Consider the following 8,115-nt stretch of genomic DNA (forward strand, 5'->3'; position numbering starts at 1 on the left):
CCCGGAGCCTGTGCTCCGCAACGGGAGGGGCCACAACAGTGAGAGGCCCGCGTACCGCAAAAAAAAAAAAAAAAAAAAAAAAGGGAGATTCCAGGAAGTTGAGTACAGTCTCAGAACAGAAGCCCGTCACTGTGACCCAGCACTTGGCCAGCCGGACGGTGTGCAGCCACCCAGAGGGACAGTTAGGAGAGCCCTGGACTTCCCAATGGACACAGGGCTGCCCAGGTAAGAAGATGACCACGAGGAAGGGAGGGCCAACAGGGAGCCTTTGGGCCTGCAACATGCCTCACCACGGACTTCCAGGACTGCAGGAACCCTGCTGCTGAAGACAAAGGGACAAACACAGGTGGTAAATGCCAAAGCCTGATGAAGACTGAGGGCAGGAACTCGGAGCCAGAGTTTCCAGCTGTCAAACATTTCAAACGCCTTCCTCTCCTCCACCTTAGAATTTATGTGGACTGGAGGGTGATGGGAGTGGGTGGGAGACAGACTGTGTCAGACAGATTAATGGTTATAATTTAGGCTTCAGAATGTGTTCTGTCTCATATTTGATTACAGTCACCTGACATACTGAAAAAGATTAACCTAAATCAGCCAAACTCGGTGAAATTCCAGGTTTCCATGGAATGAAAGAAAGTGGTGTGTGTCTGCACTAAGAGTTTCTTGGTAAGTTGAAAGAGTCATTAAAAAAAAAAAAAACCTACAGATTCTTTCTACCAGCTTAATTTAAAAAATTCAATCTACTGGTTAAAATTGTTTGCTTGTAAGACAAAAATTTTTATAAGCAAACAGAGACCTCTAATTACTTTTTTCAGAAAAAGAAAAAGCATAAGAAAATGGGCAACTGGCCAAATGCATGAGCCCCTTGAACCTCCTAGTTAAATAACTTTTTCATGTCCTCATTTTCACACAGAGGTTTTTAATCATATAGGCAAATATATGGGAGCAATCAAATCGGATTGGCTTGTTTGACCAACGTCATCACTGCAGAAACAACGCAGCTTCTCCAAACAGCAGCGGAGCCGCACCTTTATTCCTTTGCAGAAGAAATGGCTTCACCGGGATGGCGGAGGGCCAGAGCCGGAGGTGCCCTGCCCAGAGTTCAGAAGCCACTATAGTGAAGCAAGCAGACTGGAGGATGCCCCACTCAGCATTTTTTTGGAGGGTTTAGAGATATTCTACTCCATCCCAAGAATGTCTCCAAGGCAGGGTTTAGCAAACCAAGGCCCACAGGCCATTGGTGGCCCGTTTTGTAAATAAGGGTTTGCTGAACACAGCCATGCCCAGCCCTTGAAGTACTGCCCACAGCTGCTTTCTAGCTACAAGGCAGAGTTGAAAAGTTGAGATGGGGATCTACTCATAGGGTTATTATGAAGATTGAAACAGTTAAAAGTATTTACTATCTTTCCCTTTGGGAAACTTTGCCAAGTCCTGCTCTAAACCATTAGAGTTAAATGACAAGTCCATTGTATTCTCCTTCAATTGCTTTAAAAACTTACTAGGAAGTACACAGATTCTCCTCCTCTCACTTTCCCAACCTCCAATTTTTCCCCAATTCTAGAAGCTAACAGTTTAGAAAGAAAAACCTTTAATAGCATGGTAAATGTAGTTAATAATACTGTATTGCATATCTGAAAGTTGCTGAGAGAGTAGATCTTAAAAGTTCTCATCACAAGAAAAAAAAAATTCGTTAACTACGTGGTTACAGATGTTAACTAGACTCATCGTGGTGAGCATTTCACAATATATACAAATATTGAATCATTTTGTTGTATGCCTGAAACTAATGCTATGTCAATTATACTCAATAAAATGTTTTAAAAAGAAAAACTAAAAATTAATGTGCATGTTTAGCGCTATGCAGTGAAAATACCAAAAACTGAAATGAATGAAAATGAAAGAGGAGAACCAAATTCCACTGTGTTTCTTCCAGCACTTGATTTTCTGAAGAAGGGCCACCTTCCCTACAGACACCAAGACTACACGTTGGCAGGCGTTCCCAAATTCCTCCTAGTCTAGTCTAGCTCAGGAGTTGGCAAACTTCAGCCTAAGGGCCGAATCCTGCCAGCCACCTGTTTCTGTACACTGCCTGAAAGCTCAGATTTTAAGTTTTTTAAGTGAAAACATCAGAATAATAATATTTCATGACATCAAAAGTACTGAAATATATGAAATTAAAACTTCACCGTCCCTAAATGAAGTTTTATTAGGATACAACGATGCCCATTCATTTACGTATCGTCTATCGCTGTCAGGCTACAAGAAGTGAGTGGCTGTGACGCAGCCCACAGGGCCTGCAGAACCTAAAATACCATCCGGCCCTTTACAGAAAAGGTCTGCTGTAACTTTAGACACCTGCTGTAGTTCAGTGGTTCTCAAAGTGTGTTCCCTGGACCAGCAGCATCAGCATCATGCTGGAATGTTAGGAATTTAAATGTTCTGGCCCACCCCAGACCTACCAAGTCAGCGACTTGGGGTCTGTGTTTAAAAGCCCTCCATGTGATGCTGATGCAGGTCAAGGTTGAGAACCACTGTCCTCTCCAGAGCTCACTGGACAAGTCTGACAAGTGAATCTTGTTCTGGCTGCACTCATTTATTTTCAAAAAGCAGAAAGACATGTTGGAGGGGGTGTGTTGTTTATCTTTGGAGAAATATTTGTATTTCCCTACTGTTTAAAGGTTGAGTTTGAGTTTTTTCCTCCCAGCTCTTTCATGGCCTTTGGCCTTCTGTTTTATTCTACTATTTTCTCACACCTTCCATCTGCAGTTGCAAACACTGTCCCTAAACCTATCTAGTACTGTGTGTCCTAGAGAAATAAGGTTTCTTTTTACCTCCCTAAGAGGTAAAGAGTAACCCCAAATGGACTCCATTTGAAGTAACTTCTCCGTCGAGGGTCTTTTCTCCCTTTGGCCATCTCAAAGTCACTGTTCACCTGTGGATAAAGGTTACCTCTTCTTTAATCAGAATGAAGTGATCACTAATTCCAGAGCAACATGGCTTCTACAGGACCTCCCTCACTGATACAGAAAACACAGAGGAAAGATAAGGAATCATCTATCTGCTACACAGATATAAATGAGAGAGCATTTTGATGGGCTAGACCCTCCAGTTCTGACAGCACTGAAATCACAGAAATAGTTTTAAAAAATTTTTCTAAATCAATCATTAGTATATTAAAATTCTGTCCAAGAATTCACCAAGGCAATACTTTAAAAACTGGTAATAGCAAATGAGCCATCTTGAAGTTCCAGCCCAACTGGGCCTCAAAAGACTGCAGCCCAGTCAACCCACAGAATCAGGAACAATAATAAAATGATGGTTTTAAGCTTGGAGATGATTTGTTATGGAGCAACGGATGATCAAAATACAAACTGTTACATGAAAGAAGTTACAAAATAGTAATTATCATATCCTGCTTTTGTTGAAAAAATTTTTAAAATACACTCAATATATCAATATATTTTTCCACCATAGAAAATGTATAGCAAATGTTTATAAGGAAGGATATATACAAGTTGTAGTTAAGGGAGCAGAATGTATAGAGGAATGAAGCTTTCATTGTTTTGCTTTATACCATTTTTTCTTCCTCAATGAGTGTACCTTTACTACAAAAGCCAAACAGTAACAATAAAAAATTGAGATGTTAGGGAGATGTATAATGGTAACATTAGCAAGTTTTGAAGCTGTATTTGTAGCATTCCCAGATTAAATCACAGTATTTTACAGCTTCTAAAACAAAACAATGACAACATATATATGTATTATGAAGTAGAGAAATACACTGAACTCATTCAAATACATTCCAAGGCTCCCTTCTGTGCTGGACCCCACCACCAGGGACACTAAGAAGACCCAGGTCCCTGTCTTGAGCCTGGGCAGGTAACTGAGAGGAGATGCAGCGCAGCGTGAGGACACATTTCTGACTTGGGGACGGGGCAGTTCCTCTTCTCCTCCCAACCTCCTGGGCTCATCTGTAAAGGGATAACCTTGCGGTCTGTCCTCCAAGGCTGGTGTGAAAATTAAATGAGAGCATTTACTTGCCACCAAGTAAATACTTAACTGAAAGGAACCGCTGTGGTATTGAGAGTGTAGCTAAAGTGAGAGAACCAACTGTCTACCAGCAGGGTGCATACATCCTAGAAGGTGTAAAAGATGCTCCACCTGGCTGGGGAAAAAAATCCTAGAAGTTACATTTATTTTTATCCAAAAAGTAGAACAGCAACTATGTTTTAGTAATATAAATATTACATATAACAAGTTAAACATATTATGTATATACTAATTATTTTACACTATGTTACACTATACTAATTATACTACCATGAAATACTAATAGTTCTAATAAAAGCAGGAACTGACTGACTGCATCCTCACAAAGACCCTCTGTCGAGGGTCACCTGTCACCAGCCCTCTGAGATGCCTGAAGCACTCCTTTGACTTGGGCAAGCGCACAATGAGGTAGATGGACAAATTATAACTAAACTAAACCCCACAGAGGATATGAATAGCTTTAAGATTCCTACAAAAAGCACAAATTAAAGCTACACTAATAAACGCAAGCAGAGGTGAACACAAGCCCAAGGCTGGGAACACACTTCCCGCCCTGAGTCAGCTTCACCTGAGCCACATCACAAAGTAAAAACAATGATGATCTACTCAGATCTGACAAGAACCAGGCCAAAAATACTCAAAATTCAAGGAGTATATGAAAAAGGGTTTTACCTCCACTGTGATTAACAGTGAATCCATCCCTAAGTGTACACTGAATCTTGAGATACAAGAAAACAATGACAGCACATGTATATAATTTACAATTAAGTAACAAACACATGAGGAGTGCTAAAAATTGGTCTTAATTGAGATATAATTGACATATTACACTGTATTCGTTTTAGGTGTTAAAATTTTTTTTACCAACAAGAATGAGCAAAAAAGCTTGGAAACCACAGCAAACTACAATATATATCACTATAATCATATTATATAGTATTTTTACATATATATTCTTCCTGTCAGGCACTAATTAATCTTCAAAACCTGAGTGAGAGGAAGTTCTATTAATGCAGCCTTTAAGGAAAATAAGATCAAAATGTAAAAATCTGAGAAGGTATGCATTTTTTTTCCTGAAAATGGAGGAAATTTCTCTGTGAAGCAAAGTAGGCTCTCTAGGAATTTTGGAAATAATCCTTAAACTTCAAGCCAAGTCTCTCTTTCAATATAATTTCATCAGTAACTTGAAAAAGTCTAGAAAAGAAAATCACAATCTAAGACCATCTTGGGGGAGCAAGCATGTCAAGACTATTCCTTTTACTTCTGTGAATTTTTAGAAAATAATTTTAACCAAGTTTTTTTTTTAAACAAAAAAAAGTTTTTTTTTTTTCTTATCCCAATTACAGATGTTATTTCCCATTTCTCAGGTGATTAAAAAAGAAATTAATCTTTTCCTAAAGCACCTTATTTTTTTCTAAAGAAAAATAAAAACAACAATAATACAACTGAATTAAACCCCAGGCACAGAGCCTCTCATCCCTGTCCCTGCCTCCCCCTCTCCCGGCCAGCCCAGGCCTGTTTAGAAGCAGGGCTGGTCTTCAGGAATCACACTACCTCCAAGCTCCCTTTCACTAAACTGCCCGCGATGGGATCCTGTTCCCCACGCAGCACAGCTGGCTTGAAGCGACACGCCACCACCTTCTAACTCTTCCCGGTAGAGGCAATTTCCCCAGGCTCTGCTGTCCTTTGTGCTTCAGATGCAGAAAGCCAGCTTGCAACATTCACAGGATCTTCAGTATAGTCAGCAGTTCCCTCCCTGCTGGGGGAAGGTGGCCACATAAATGGACTGAAGGTAGCCCTGGGCCTGACATGGTCAACCATCCTCACTGCTGTTTCAGCCGCACCCCTCAAAAAAACTATATAAATGCAAAATCTTTTCATTCCCCCATCAATAACTGGAACTAGGGCCAGCAATTAGAAAGCAGATGGCATCCTTAGCTCCTAATGACAACGTCCCGAAAATCTGACACCCCCCCAGCATTCCTTCCTCTCATCGTTGGTCTTTCATTTTTGAGAAAAACCCCCCAAAAAAGTGGTATCTTCACAGGAGAACAAAATACGTCTTGAAGAGTTAACCTGTTTTCTTTAAACATCCTAAGAACTCAATGTTTTCACCACTGACCCCTTAAAAACTTTATTCTGACCTAAGAACAGCAAGCCTTAGCAAGTTACTGGTTTCTATTTACAAATAAAGTAAAACTATTCTTCACGATAGCATGAGCTTGGCTTAATCTTCTCTAACACAAGTAGCAGGAGCTAGGGATCCCCTAGGAGATCCACAAGGACCAACAAGAGATTCCACTTCTCAGGTCCCACGTTACAAAAAAATTCAGAAATACTAAAACTGCCAAACTTGAGTGAATCTCATGGCCATGAGTCAAACAGAGTCACTCTAGAGCTGTTAAATATTTAAGCAGGCTACTGGACATCTTACTCTGCTCCTAGGAATGTCCCTCAATATTTGCATAATTTAGGGCAACTGGGCCTTGAAGACCACAAGCCAGACAAAGGAAATCTCAAAACCGTGAAAGCCACACGAGCCTGGTTTTTCAAATTTGTAAACGGGATATCTTAAGCACCACCATTACGTGTCGAATACAATGATTCTTAAATTCCGCTAAAAAGAACGCTCATCAAAATAGGCATTTTGCCTGTTTTGTTTTACAAAAAAACAATCATTAAAAATACTAAATAGGGTGTGACATATAAAGAGTATGGAAACCCAGGAGACTATTTTTACAGCAGGGCAAAAGTTCTGTGGATCCTCCACGCCGCCAAAGGTGGGAAATACAGGTACAGGGGAGAACCCGGAGCATCCCTGAGACGGGCTTCAGAGGAGCTCTGGCGGCTCGCAGACCGAGAACCCGGCGTCAAGCTCCCGGTCACCTGCCAGGACGCGACCGCTGCCAACTTGGGCACCGCGGCGGCCCGAGCGCGCGCGGGGCTGAGGGGAAAGAGATGAGCGGCGCGGCCAGCCCGCCCTCCCCGCTTGCCAATCACGCCCGCACTGCTGGCACTAGCGCGACTTTGGAGAATGCTCGCTTTTGACTTTGGGCGCCGACGCGCGTGACACAGCTAAGAACAAAAAGAAAGGCCCCGCATCGCCCCAGACCGGCCTCCGCAGGGGAGCCCAGCCCGGGAGACGGAACCCGGAGGGTCGGGGCGGCCCCGGGAAGGAGGCTCCGGCGCGGGAGGTGCGGGGCCGGCCCCGAGCCGACTCCGGTAAAAGGCTGAGGCCCGGGCGCAAGCCGGGGGGTGTTTCCGGGACCCAGCGCGGGGTCCCTGGGCGCGAGCCCGGGGCCGAGGAGGCACAAGGAGAGGTAAGGCGGCCAGAGCGGCCGGAGGGCGCGCCGAGCACGCGCGCCGCCCACTCACCTCCTGCAGCGGCTCCGGTGGCCGCTCGGTGCTGCGAGGCCCGGCTCCCAGGCCGCCCGGGCCGCTCTCCCACCACCGCCGGCCTCGCGCTCCCGCCCGCTCCGCGCCCCGCGCAGCCTCCAGCGCCGCCGCGTCTCCGGCCTCCGCAGCGGCGAGTCCCCGCCCCCGGGCAGCGCCGGCGGCGCGGTGAGGAGGCGGCCTCGCGAACGCGAGGAGGCGAGGCCGTGGCCGCGCCCGGACGCCCGGCCTCCCGGTGCGCGCGCCCTGGCCCGCGGCCGACCTGTGGCTGGAGCCGGGAAGCCCCCGTGGCGCCCCCTCCCCGCCACCAGCCGCCCCTGCCCTCCCCGCTGCGGCTCCCGGCGCGCCTTCTGGTCGCGGCTAGAGAGCCGAGCAGAGCGGTCCAGAGGCTTTCGGAGGAGGCGCGTAAGGTGGGAAGCGGCGGCGGAGAGAAGGGGCCCGGGGAGACACGGGCCCGGGGAGACACGCCCCCCAGCACCCACGCCCCCGCCCCGAGGGAATTTTCCGGAACCCAGAGCTGACCACACCCAGCGCCACACTCCTGGTCATACTCACGTCTCCTTCTCAGTAGTCCCGGGATCTGTGCTCACGAATTTGTCCTTTTTCTTCCACCAGCCCTTCGCAGGTGGTCCTGATCTCCCCACAGCTGTTATCTCTCACCGCTAATTTGTC

The 8,115-nt window shown here is 45.5% G+C and overlaps 1 protein-coding gene across 2 annotated transcripts in view; it reads right to left on the reverse strand.

Annotated features, from left to right (window-relative positions):
• The window catches only part of GOLM1 (golgi membrane protein 1), a 117,813-nt gene extending 110,270 nt beyond the window's left edge, over positions 1 to 7,543 (reverse strand). Inside the window, exon 1 of one of the 2 annotated variants that reach the window (XM_024132873.3) lies at positions 7,426 to 7,543. The gene's annotated coding sequence lies outside the window, so the exon portion shown is untranslated. Of the gene's footprint in view, positions 1 to 5,604; positions 5,780 to 7,425 lie in introns of those variants that run through there. The other variant, XM_028494106.2, reaches the window with a different exon arrangement.
• Between the last annotated feature and the right edge of the window lie 572 nt (positions 7,544 to 8,115).

Source organism: Physeter macrocephalus, chromosome 9 (genome assembly GCF_002837175.3).
Source record: "Physeter macrocephalus isolate SW-GA chromosome 9, ASM283717v5, whole genome shotgun sequence".
NCBI classification, from domain to species: domain Eukaryota; kingdom Metazoa; phylum Chordata; class Mammalia; order Artiodactyla; family Physeteridae; genus Physeter; species Physeter macrocephalus.